Source organism: Schistocerca serialis, chromosome 1, assembly GCF_023864345.2.
Source record: "Schistocerca serialis cubense isolate TAMUIC-IGC-003099 chromosome 1, iqSchSeri2.2, whole genome shotgun sequence".
NCBI classification, from domain to species: domain Eukaryota; kingdom Metazoa; phylum Arthropoda; class Insecta; order Orthoptera; family Acrididae; genus Schistocerca; species Schistocerca serialis.
Genome location: NC_064638.1, coordinates 382,524,352 through 382,537,874, shown reverse-complemented (window position 1 = coordinate 382,537,874; position 13,523 = coordinate 382,524,352). Strand labels below are relative to the sequence as shown.

The 13,523-nt window shown below is 43.1% G+C and overlaps 1 pseudogene; it reads right to left on the bottom strand.

Moving 5' to 3' along the window:
- Positions 1–664: 664 nt before the first annotated feature.
- Positions 665–782, bottom strand: LOC126425015 (5S ribosomal RNA; annotated as a pseudogene).
- Between the last annotated feature and the right edge of the window lie 12,741 nt (positions 783–13,523).

Genomic DNA, 13,523 nt, shown 5'->3' with positions numbered 1-13,523 from the left:
GCTGACAAGCCTGGAAATGAAAGCGAATACGAGAACTTTAAATCAGAGTATTGTAGTCATTTCACTGTATCTACATTTGTGACAGTTACAATGTACCTACACAGCATTGCATGAATCAGGATGAGACTGATCGTAGAAAAATGGAAAACAATAATTATCACGACATACAGAACACGTAATGAAAGTCGAATTTTTGAATGTCCATGTTTTTTTCAGAGTATCTATTGAAAACAAAGTTGTTTTACTTTTTATAAACGGTTCCAGGTCGTCGCACAATTTCGCTGCTTACCACTCATATCGAAGCGTAGCACGAAATGTAGATGCAGATAACTGACAGCGAGAAGTAGAACCAGCAGCGAGAATCCATCGACTGCTCGCCCTTACGAAATTGAGCGCTGACTTGTTCGGCTACGAAATCCTTCCGTATTACCGTCCGTGCATAGCATATAAAAAAAGCACTCAGTCTTCAGACAACAAGTGGCCCATTGGGACCATCCGACCGCCATGTCATCCTCAGCTGAGGATGCGGATAGGGGGGTGGGGCGGCGTGTGGTCAGCACACCGCTCTCCCCGTCGTTATGATGGTTTTCTTTGACCGGAGCCGCTGCTATTCGGTCGAGTAGCTCCTCAGTTGGCATCACGAGGCTGAGTGCATCCTGTAAAATGGCAACACCGCATGGCGGCCCGTATGGTCACCCATACAAGTGCCGGCCACGCCCGACAGCGCTTAACTTCGGTGATCTGACGGGAACCGGTGTACCCACTGCGGCAAGGCCGTTGCCTACAAAGCATATAAGCACGCCCAGAAATTTCAAGTTCGATATTCTGGAAAACGGTTCAGAGGTGCCTCTTCCTATTTATATATGTAGAAACAAAGTGTATCAGATTGTTTGCAGATGATAATGCTGACGTTTACAGTCCTGTAATGTCCTCAGATGGTCAAAACGAGTTGGAAAATGATTTAGAAAGATATCTGTATGGTGCAAAAATTGGCAATTGGCTCTAAATCATATAAACTATGAAGTCATCTACATGAATTCTAAAAAGAAATCCGCTAAATTTGGTTACACGATAAGTCACACAAATCTATGGGCTGTAAACTCAACTAAATACGTACGGATAACAGTTACGAATAACTTAAATTGGAACTATCACACGGATAATGTTCTGGGTGAAACAAATCAAATACTGCGATTTATTTCCACGACACTTCACAAAATGCAGCAGGTCTTCTAGAGAGACTGCTTACACCACGCTTGTCCGCCCTCTAGTGGAGTGCTGCTGTTCGGTATGGGATCCACATCAGATAGATTTAACAGAGGAGATTGAAAAAGTTCAGAGAAGTACAGCTCGTTTTGTGTTATCGCCAAGCAGGGGAGAGAGTGGCATGGATATGATACACGAATTTGGATGGCAGTCATTAAAACAAAAACTTTTTTCATTGCGACAGGGCCGCGAGGGATTAGCCGAGCGGTCTAGGGGCACTGCAGTCATGGACTGTGCGCCTGGTCCCGGCGGAGGTTCGAGTCCTCCCTCGGGTATGGGTGTCAGTTTGTCCTTAGGATAATTTAGGATAAGTAGTGTGTAAGCTTAGGGACTGATGACCTTAGCAGTTAAGTCCCATAAGATTTCACACACATTTGAACATTCTTGAACACTGCGACAGGACTTTATCACAATATCTCAATCACCAGCTTTCTCCTCAGAGTGCGAAACTATTATGTTGGAGCCCACCTACACAGGGAGAAATGATCATGATACTAAACTAAGAAAATCCAGAACTCGCACGAAAAGTGTTCGTTTCTCCTGCGCGCTGTTTGAGAGTGGAACGCTAGAGAAGTAGCTCGAAGTTGGTTCAGTGAAACCTCTGCCATGCATTTAATTGTGAATTGGAGAGTAATGATATAGATGTAGTCGTGCTCCACACACCCTGTCCTAACGAAAGAAATCGGTAAGGGCAACTTCGTACTGTCCCCTCGTTAATACTGTATGTACGGTATGTAGGAAACTGTTTTATTTTGAAAGCCTCATTGTCGTCGTACTCTGTCAAATACTTCTCTACATTGTAGAAACACCGAATTCACTTCATTTGTCCCATGCGACGCCCTGCGGAGACCACGTATGTAGATCGCGAGTCGAGTTTCGCGTCAGCGTTGCTGAAATATTCCACGCTCAAGAGGACATAATTTCGAGCGAAAGGGCCGAAACGCGAGGCAAGGTCTCATGCTCTTGTGAATGGAAGCGAGGAAGAAAGGCGAGGAGAGTTCAATGTTCCGCCGCCCTCGAGGTCATCAGAGACGGAGCTGCCTCGAGCTGTCGCCGCGTGCGTAGCGACGCAGTGCTACGCGCTCTCGCAGCGAAGAGATCTCACGCGGCAATGCGAAGCAGTCAATTGTTGGCCCCGCCGCGCCGGTAATTTAATGAAACCCGTGACAGCGGACCTGCCGCGCAATTACCCGCTAATTACAACGCCATTTGGCTGCCGACTTACGCGATATTCGATATGGTCTTGTTTTCTCGTTTTAATTAAAATCGAGTTGGCGAAGCACTAGAGGAGGGCGCAGGGAAAACTAATTACCTGTGTACCGCATCGCACGCAGCTGCGGGTCGACGCGGGCCGCGGCAGCCTGGAAACCGGATCTCGTTTCTTCGGCCCGTGGGGCTCCGCCCTCTGCCGCCCCGGAGGTTTTCTCGCACGTCCACCGCGCCCAGTAGATAGCTTGAGCGCAACTGCCTTTTCGCCGCAAAAAGCCAGCGCGCTGTCGATTTATTTTCAGGCTGCTCCTTGCAGAACCAGTAATTAAATAGCAGATACCAATCTCTGAGAGCTGCTGCTACCGCTTTCATTTACTTTTGTAATTACCATCTCGGAGGTTCACAAGATCGTCGTTTTATGTCAGTGTTTACTTAATAATGAAATAATTTGAGATCAGCATCTTCAGCAAAACATAGTTCATTGTTTTTAGGGTTCCGTACATCAGTCGGGGAAAAGGGAATCCTTATTGGACAACTTTGTTGTCCTTTTTGTCTGTCTGTCTGTTCGATGGTTAGAAACAATTTTCCTCAGGAACAAGACGACGTATGAGTGACGTATGCTGAGAGGTAACATCTATTCATTTCTGTTTTGTGTGTGTGTGTGGGGGGGGGGGGGGGGGAGGGAGGGGGAAGGGGGGCGTGCGTGTCCATGAACCTCTCTACAAAACATTTAAACCAAAACTCAAATCAGCTGAATATCAAAGCTTTCAACCACTCTCTGACAACTATTACATTCATTGTAAATGGTCTGCAACACGCCCTCAATAACAGTCAACCAACCAACACACACACACACACACACACACACACACACACACACACACAAAGTTATAAACAAAACAGATATGAAGAGACGTTAGTTTTCAATTTGTACTTCGTTAGGTTGGCAACATGTACGTAAACAAACCAAACAGTATGAGACAAAGTGAACACGGAATTGACGACGTTAAAGCACAGTTTCGTTGAAATATCTACGACTGGTCACAGAAGACCAATAGTGCTCCCAGCAATTATGGCAAAAAATACGAAAACTGTGAAGGAAAAATTTCATTATATCAAAACGTGCTTACTTTTCGTAAGTGAAATGGTTCAAATGGCTCTGAGCACTATGGGACTTAAGTTCTGACGTCATCAGTCCCCTAGAACTTAGACCTACTTAAACCTAACTAACCTAAGGACAGCACACACATCCATGGCCGAGGCAGGATTCGAACCTGCGACCGCAGTAGCCGCGTGGTTCCGAACTGAAGCCCCTAGAACCGGTCGGTCACAGCGCACGATCAGGAAAGAACAGAACCACAGACAACAACACAGCAGAACCAAACATAATCGCACCCACTCAGACCGTAACAACTACACAGAATTGTCACGAAAATGTAAGAGAGAACGCAGGATTGTACACCGTGACATACAAACACAAACTCACACACAAAATCACCAACATATATATATATATATATTCGAGAGGGAGGGCATAAAAATACCATACAAAACAGACAATTCTATCCAAAGATACACTCCAAAACTGTCAAGAGACATACTCATAAATCAGAAAGCAGGTATATATCAATTACAGTGTAACGTTTTTGATGGCAGATACATAGTGCGGACAGGCAGAACAATTGATGTCAGATACAAAGAACACTTGAGAGCCTGGAAGTAATGGAACAGACCACTCCCCATTTGCACAACACACAAGATAACACAATCACAATTCAACCTCTAGAGAAGAAGACATGGAAATCTTTAGAACTAAGAAAAAAAAGAACGTCCTAACTCTGAAAGAAAATAACAATATACAGGAAATCAAAGCAGAAAAGGAAACTCTATTGAATGACCAAGTACACTTGACAACAACCAATTGTTTACAGTACTACATAAAATAATAGAGTAACGCTCCAACAGAGGATTATTGTCATAATAAACGTAACGCCTTTCCACTCAATTGTGCGTGGATCCCTCCACAAAACATTTGAATCAAAAGTCAAATGAACAAAAATGAATAGTCTTTAGTTTTTAGCGTATACTTCGTTAGGTTGGCAACATGTACGTAAACAAACCAATCGGGATGCAACGAAGTGAGCACAGTAGCTACGACGTTAAGCACTTTTCGGTAAAATATCTACAACTATAGTGCTTTTAAAATTAGTTGCGACTTTTGACGTTTGGCTGACCGGAGGGGCACGAGACGCCGTTGCCCAGGTGACACCAATGGCGAGCCGGCTTTCCCTACCACGCCGCCAGCGTTTCGGCTTGTGAAGCGCCCCTGCTGCCACGCCTTGAGTAAACATTACTATATAGTGACACGCATCAGCGTTTGTCAGCTCTCGTTGTAAAGTCGTTTTTTCTCGCATTTGTAACAGTGCAGTATATATGAATACGATATTTGCAAGTGTCGTCCAAGAACACGTTCACCAGCTGACAGGACAGCGTTCTGCTGCAAAACATTCCTCGCAATTCGACAATAGTAATGGACGAAACCCATACCACGCCGTTGCGATACGTAAAACGCTCCAACAGTGCAATGAAAGAAAGCTGATATTTTGCTCTGGGTACAAAGAAATGTTCCACGAGATAAAGTTTAACGTAGCGTGTGTAAGGCGAAGTTAATGGAACTTGTAGTATTGTGCAACTCAAAACTCCACGCTATCAGGTCGACTAATCAGGATTCCTCCGTATCAATCTCATTTCGATCCTACTGACTGTATATGGTCCAGGTGAAAAGTACTGTGGCAAAAAACAGCAAGAAGTTTACGGTCATTGATGATGAAATACTGACAAAAAGAAGCTACTACAAATATTACACGACAGGACAGGTCTTGAATTGGCAGCCATACCAGGAAGGTAGTTGAGGAGCCATTCATGAAGGACTGTGACGAGTTCTGAGGAATAAGTAACTTCTCTTGTTGCTATGTTAAGATCTGCTTCTTTTGCCAGAACACGACAGAGTTTAGAAATGTTCATCTCACCAACATTGTAATGCAGTTGAAATTGCGATAGAATACTGAAATAGTGTAGTGTTAAACTAACAACTGCGTGCAAGTCAGGTCAATAGTTCACAAAACAGATCATTCTCAGTATAAAAATAAACATGTAACTTCATCTCTTATATTGTTACAAAACCCGCAGCAATTCTCGTTTCACCAGCTACCGATGGCCCCCATTAATTACATTTTTTGATTGAAAAAAATCTGCAGTCGCCTAAAAATCGCGGTAGATATGTGAGTTTCGCATATTAATCATATGGCAAAACATTCCGGTCTTTGCGCGCTGTCATTTGGCAAGATATTTCAAAACATTTATAAGATACGAAGAATTTATGAATATTTCATTCTAGCTTTTTCACTGACGCACGATTTCGTGACAGAGCGATTTACATACATTCTATTTTCTCGAGATTGGAAACAGACAGCCGGATCCTTCCAAACTTAAAGAATAATTCAATATATTACCTACATTTAATCCACAGGAACTTGTAACCTAACACGCACCACACACAAATTCATAGCGACACCTATTTCTCACTGCAAACTAAGAATTTCTTGCATTAGTTTACGTATTATTGAAACATCGCAACGACTATGACCATTAACGGATAGGCGGTTCATAACGAAGCTGACGAATTAAACTATAAAATGTGCGAGAATGAGAGTTTACTACCGGATAGGTTCTTGAAAATCGTTTCAGAAAGATCGCGCAGTCAAACAAACGACCCTGCCAGATTCCGTGCGGAACAGGACTGGCAATATATTGTGGTCATCTGTTGACGCGCCCAGCACACGCTGGCAACTACTTTTCCCTCCACTCGCTCCGTATTGAACTGTCAAAAGTCGCAACTTATTTTAAACGTACTATAGTGACAGAGGACCTATAGTGCTCCACAGCAGTTAAGGCAACCAACATGAAAATTGTGAAGCAAAAGTTACATTACATGGAAAAGTGCTTGTGTTTCATAAATAGGAGGCACCTGTTTTTCGCAAAGCGCGAAATTTTCACGAAATTTTACACATTTTGCTGAAAACGCGAAACTATTTACTTTTAAGCCGAATCGCGAAATAATTGACTAAACTCTGCAAAGTCTCGTCGTATGAACTCAACTGCGGAAATTCGATTGGAGTTATGGTAATACAATCCGGATATCGATTGTACACCATTTCGATATATATAATACATCGAGTATTCCAAAGACATTCTACTATGTTCTGGCGGTGTATTCAGTATTGCGTGCTGCAAATCGTTGTGGATCGCCGGTACATTGAGTGTGGTATTGTGTGTTTTGTTTTCGTGCCACAGATGATTAATATGGTAGAGACAGTTTTCGACCGAGGAAAGGAATTTTCGTCAGAAGGATTTTATGTTTTCGACAAAAGTAGGAAGATACTTATGTGCAAAAACTGCAATGTGCGTATTAAGTGGCAGAGGAAGGACACGTGCCTGAAACACATTAATAACAGTTCTTCCCATAAGAAGAACAAGGAGAAGGCGCTAACAACTACTGGCATAAAAAGACAAGCTACGCTCACGGAAGTCACTGCAGCGGCAAAACGAGCGAAAAATGATAAAGAATAATTCATTTTATCGACTACTCGAGCTTTCATTGAGGTTAACATTCCGATGGAAAAAGCTGATCATCCAAAGCTGAGAGAATGGATGAACAAATACATACCAGGTTTGTGTAATAATTAATTTACCGTCTGCTAATCGCAGCAGAGATTACGTAATCTCGATAGCCAACAATTTTTGTTGGTCAAAATAGGCCTATATTAAAAATAATTTTTCCTCTAGCACCCTCTTAAAAAAGTCTTATAATTGGGTAATGTGGTAATTTAATTCGTTACATAGTACTCTAATAGCAGTTCTATTGACATTGCTGGAGACATACCTTTAGCTGGAAGTCTACGGGAAGGTTAGATACCTCGTATCATAAAAGAAGAAGAGGAAAGATTAAAAGGAGCCGTAAAAGACGAAAGAGTTTAAATTCTTTGCGATGAAACTACAGACAGAAAAGGGCAGTGTGTGTTCGTGGTTCTGATAAAAGTACTTAGTTGTGACGATGGTGCGGTTCAGAAATTATTTGTCGGGGGAGTGAAAGTTATTGCAAATGCAGATACTACAGAATATGCGCAAGAAATTATGAGTGTAATACAGAAACTTGAAATTCAGTATAGAAATATAGTTTCTATAACTTCAAATTCAGCCCGTTATATGGGCAAGTGTATAAATGCAGTTAGGGTTTTAGTTTCAGAAGGGTTAGTACACACACAATGCTGGGCTCATAAATTAAATTTGGTTGGCAATGTGTGGACTGCGGAACTTTGTGATTTGAACCATTGTGTTTTGCAGACAGAACACATCTTCCTTAATACTCGAAAGAGAAAACATGCATACATTCAGTTCTTAGCTCAGAAATATGTAGGTGTACACACAAAAGCTAAACTTCTCCCTATTCCTGTCATCACCAGGTTGAACTCGTGGTTTGAAAGTGTCAAGTACCTTGGAGAATATCTCTGTGATATAGTAGAATTTGTTGAAACTGGCCGGCGGTGTGGCCGTGCGGTTCTAGGCGCTTCAGTCTGGAACCGCGTGACCGCTACGGTCGCAGGTTCGAATCCTGCCTCGGGCATGGATGTTTGTGATGTCCTTACGTTAGTCAGGTTTAAGTAGTTCTAAGTTCTAGGGGACTGATGACCACGTATGTTAAGTCCCATAGTGCTCAGAGCCGTTTGAACCATTTTTTTTGTTGTTGAAACTGTTGAAGATGAGAGTGTAGCTGTCAATTATTTTAAAGCTTTGACTTCTGCTGAAGCAAAAAACATTCAATGCCTAGCTATTTTTCTTTTTGAGCACTGCTCAAAATGTTGCAATTTGCTGCTGACATTAGAGGGTTCCAAGATACCGTTAATTCATCTTCTGCACTGTAAGCTTGGTGACCTTGCAAAGAGCTTTAAGTTACTAGAGGATGCATTTTTTTTCTTCTAGTTAACCTCAGAAAAACTTCTTAAACTGCCAGAGCTTATGTAAGTACAGTTAACATCACTCTTCCAGTCTGTAGATAGAACATGTCTTACAAAACTAAACCACTTAATGGAGTGTGATACAGGAAAAATTGTCATTTCTTCTATAGGTAAATTGTTTGATCCGAGAAACATAATAAAAGCTAATTTAGACAGTGCTAGTTCTGCAAGGTTCGCAGGAGAACTTCTGTAAAGTTTGGAAGGTAGGAGACGGGATACTGGCAGAAGTAAAGCTGTGAGTACCGGGCGTGAGTCGTGCTTCGGTAGCTCAGTTGGTAGAGCACTTGCCCGCGAAAGGCAAAGGTCCCGAGTTCGAGTCTCGGTCGGACATACAGTTTCAATCTGCCAGGAAGTTTCATATCAGCGCACACTCCGCTGCAGAGTGAAATTCTCATTCTAGTGCTGAAATCTCTCAGCTGATAAAGAAAATTCCCATTCTATAAGAACTTCCAACGTCAGAATTTCTTGTACCATACACATTGTTTAGGGATTTATGAATCATAAGTGAAATTATAGTGCGACCTCCAGCATATGAGCGGATAAGAGGAAATGCAGAGGCCAACCACAAAGGCGAAGACCACATGAGAGGAAACGCAGTTACAAACCAAAACGCAAAGAACTGTAAGTAATGACTTATTTACGTAAAAAAAGAACAAGACGTGAACTGTTTTATAATCTACAAATATCGGAATATTAAAAAAAAAGAAAACTGTATCATTCCAGATTCCACTGAGAATTCTTTAAAGTAAAAGGAGAAACGCATCTGGAAGAAATGAAATACACTCCAACAAGAAAAGATGATTTTTATTTACAAAACAAATATTTCTGTGCTTGCTGCGGATGGTGACCACACAAACGAACTTCTTAATTTTTTCCCCCTATTTTTCTTTCATTTTAGGCTGATAATTGCCGCATGGTATGCTAATGTTTGACTCCTTACTGCCTTACAAACGTTGCCGCAGGAAATAAATTGCCTTTGCAGGTTGGGTGGAGTCCCACCAGCCTGTCAGCTCTGGAGTCGGCGGCCAAGTTGATCCGGACTGTCGGCTCTTCCTTCCGCCCGCGCCGTTCCAAATCCGCTTACAGCACCAGTGGCTGAGGAATCGTGTCCGGCAGTACGAGGGGCGGGAGGAAGGAAGGAGAGCAAGGTGCCGTGGTCGATAAGGCGGCAAGACAGGCCGAGGGCGGTGGAACGCAGCTAGGGCTCTGCCCTGCCCCGGGGTCCCCCCTGTGCCTACCTATCTAGCTGCCACTTCACGCCGCCTGGCTCCGGCTAGCTAGGGCCTTGAACTCACCCAAGGACGCAGCGCGCCGGCCGGCCGACCAGACCAGCGTGACTGGCCACACGTACCGGGCGGGGCCCTGGGGCGCCAAGTTTTCGGCGGAATGGCGATGCGCGATAAGGCCGTCTTTACACGAGCCACGGCGTACAACGCGCAGCGCGCTGACTGACTTGATCTCCACCGCGCAGCTGAACGCTCTGGAAGACCTTGCTTGTGCATACGGAGCGTGCGCCTCAGCGTGGTATACGCCATCGCAGCGCTCTCCAGCGGTAGCTGTCGTGTATGGTTTTCACAGATCAGGTAGTAAAACTCCTCCGTACTATTAAAATGAAGCCGCCCGGGATTAACCGAGCGGTCTGAGACGCTGCAGTCATGGACTGTGCAGCTGGTCCCGGCGGAGGTTCGAGTCCTCCCTCGGGCATGGGTGTGTGTGTTTGTCCTTAGGATAATTTAGGTTACGTAGTGTGTACGCTTAGGGACTGATGACCTTAGCAGTTAAGTCCTATAAGATTTAAAAAAATAAATTAAAATGAATATTTCATCCCTTGCCCATACACTAGTCACGTTGTTCCGTCTGTTGTACACATAAATAAAAACTTCAGTATCCAGGAACATGTTATAAGGCAAAAAGGAAGTTCCAAGTCCAGGCAGTAAGGACATCCATTACAGATAGTGTGATACAAATTTACAATAGTCCTCGAAAAAGAAAAAAAAATGTATATGTATTTTTCATCATTCTCCGCTTTAAGTAAAAAAAAAAGGGGGGGAGGGGCTGTAAGCACTATGAGACTTAACATCTGAGGTTATCAGTCCCCTAGAACTTGCAACTACTTAAACCTAACTAACCTAAGGACATCACACTCATCCATGCGCGAGGCGGGATTCGAACCTGCGACCGTAGCAGCAGCGCGGTTCCGGACTGATGCGCCTAGAACCGCTCGGCCACAGCGGCTAGCCTTTAAGTAAAAAACTAAGGTTATTCTACTAGATCACTGTTTCTATTCATTGAAGAATTTTCGAAAGTGCGAAATACAATACTTGCATCAAGAAAGTGAAAATATCGTACTGTAAGTAGTGCAAACTGTCTTGTAGGTAACGTCAACTGAATAAACTCAAACCTGAGAGCGCATTTATATTTAGATGACAACGAATGTTACAAAACATACTTCCATTAGGTCGATGAAAAGGCCTGAGAGCCTTTTAAAAAACGCGAAGTTGAGTAAAAAAATTGTATATAGTGACACGCGAACCCGCTACACGCGACACTATACTCGTACTTCGTAATCCTGCGTCTCCATCCATTACGCTACGCTTATCTCATGTGAGGCACGACTTTGTGTTGTATGTTACTACCTTCAGAAGGCTTTAATCTCAATATTTGTTATTAACTCAAATTTTATTATAACAAATGGTACTGAGGAAATGTATTTTTGGTTTATCTTCAATGTGCGGTTGATTTCAGACGGCCTACTTTCATAACACGCAAGCTACTACAACTCGCAAAATTTTAACCACCCCGTCATTTTATTACATCAAATAGTACCAATGAGAGAGACCTTCAAATTGCTGGTGTTTCGAAACGTAATTCTTTCATGGGTCGTAAGCTACAATATTAAACGCACCAAATATGAGCTTCAGCTAAAAGCCAACATGGTGTCTTTCGACTATGTACCGAAAAGAAATGGCTTGCATTTGAAGTACCTGGCATTCTTCCTTCTCATATGTCTACGTTCAAATGCACGTTCAGTATATCTGTACGCTTCATAGTCCCATAGTGCTCAGAGCCATTTGAACCATTTTGCATCGCTGTGTGCTTCAGTAATCGCTCAACATCTGAACCTCGTCACGGCTCGTACATAACCATACCAGGTGTTGTAATAACACTGCACAGGAGCAGTGCTAATGCACTGTAGTAGTCTTTCTACCAGTGAGAGGACTGCATCTCTAATGGGTTATATGCCAGTTGATGGAGTAAGTGTACGAAGCTACATCGACATCCGCCTGTGTCTTCTAGGTGCTTCACTTTTTTTGTCATGTAACGTAGTTCAAGGTAAAAACTGCATTACTCCCTTCGAGAGGGACACATCCGATTTCCTTCGCCATTCTTCTGCTACTATGACGTAAGATTCGTTAGTAATTACGTCGTGGTCTGTCAGACGTTAAAACGTGATTATTGCTTCTTTTTAGGGTTTCGTACCTCTACCTTGGGAATCAAATGTTCAAATGTGTGTGAAATATGGAACTTAACTGCTAAGGTCATCAGTCCCTAAGCTTACACACTACTTAACCTAAATTATCCTAAGGACAAACACACTCACACCCATGCCCGAGGGAGGACTCAAACCTCCGCCGGGACCTTGAGAATCACTTTGTTGTTCGTCCATCTGTATGCCCGACTGTTTAGGAATGGGTAGACGTATCAAGTTGAAATATATTTCACATATTAAGGTCCATAGTCTCTTGGCAGTGCAAGAAATTGAAGCTTCTTAATTTAATCAAAATGTCCGGCCACTTATTTCGATACTCGCATTCTGATCAAAACCTGTAGGGTATTTCGCGTTGGCGTGGAATCATGAAATTTGGCAAGAGGCAAGATTTTATGATACAAGTGCAGAAAATAATGTGTAAGCTATTAATTTGTAATTGCCTCGCACTAAAAAAATTATTTTTGTCATCTGCTATCCGACTTCAAACTTGAAATTAAAATATACTCGAAAGTCTTCGAATTCCCGGGACGGGTATTTTACCTGTATCAACATCGATAACAGGCAAAAATCGTAGAGATACTGGATTTCCGCGATAAAAGGACTGTCTATAGAGGGTGTTACAAAAAGGTACGGCCAAACTTTCAGGAAACATTCCTCACACACAAAGAAAGAAAATATGTTATGTGGAGATGTGTCCGGAAACGCTTACTTTCCATGTCAGAGCTCATTTTATTACTTCTCTTCAAGTCACATTAATCATGGAATGGAAACACACAGCAACAGAACTTACCAGCGTGACTTCAAACATTTTGTTATAGCAAATGTTCAAAATGTCCTCCGTTAGCGAGGATACATGCATCCACCCTCCGTCGCATGGAATCCCTGATGCGCTGATGCAGCCCTGGAGAATGGCGTATTGTATTACAGCCGTCCACAATACGAGCTCGAAATGTCTCTACATTTGGTACCGGGGTTGCGTAGACAAGAGCTTTCAAATGCCCCCATAAATGAAAGTCAAGAGGGTTGAGCTCAGGAGAGCGTGGAGACCATGGAATTGGTCCGCCTCTACCAATCCATCGGTCACCGAATCTGTTGTTGAGAAGCGTACGAACACTTCGACTGAAATGCGCAGGAGCTCCATCGTGCATGAACCACATGTTGTGTCGTACTTGTAAAGGCACATTTTCTAGCAGCACAGGTAGAGTATCCCGTATGAAATCATGATGACGTGCTCCATTGAGAGTAGGTGGAAGAAACTAAAATGAGCTCTAACATGGAAATTAAGCGTTTCCGGACACATGTCCACATAACATCTTTTCTTTATTTGTGTGTGAGGAACGTTTCCTGAAAGTTTGGACGTACCTTTTTGTAACACCCTGTATACACAACTAAGTTGTCGCACCTAGACACTTTTGCCGGCCGGAGTGGCCATGCGGTTCTAGACGCTACAGTCTGGAACCGCGCGACCGCTACGATCGCAGGTT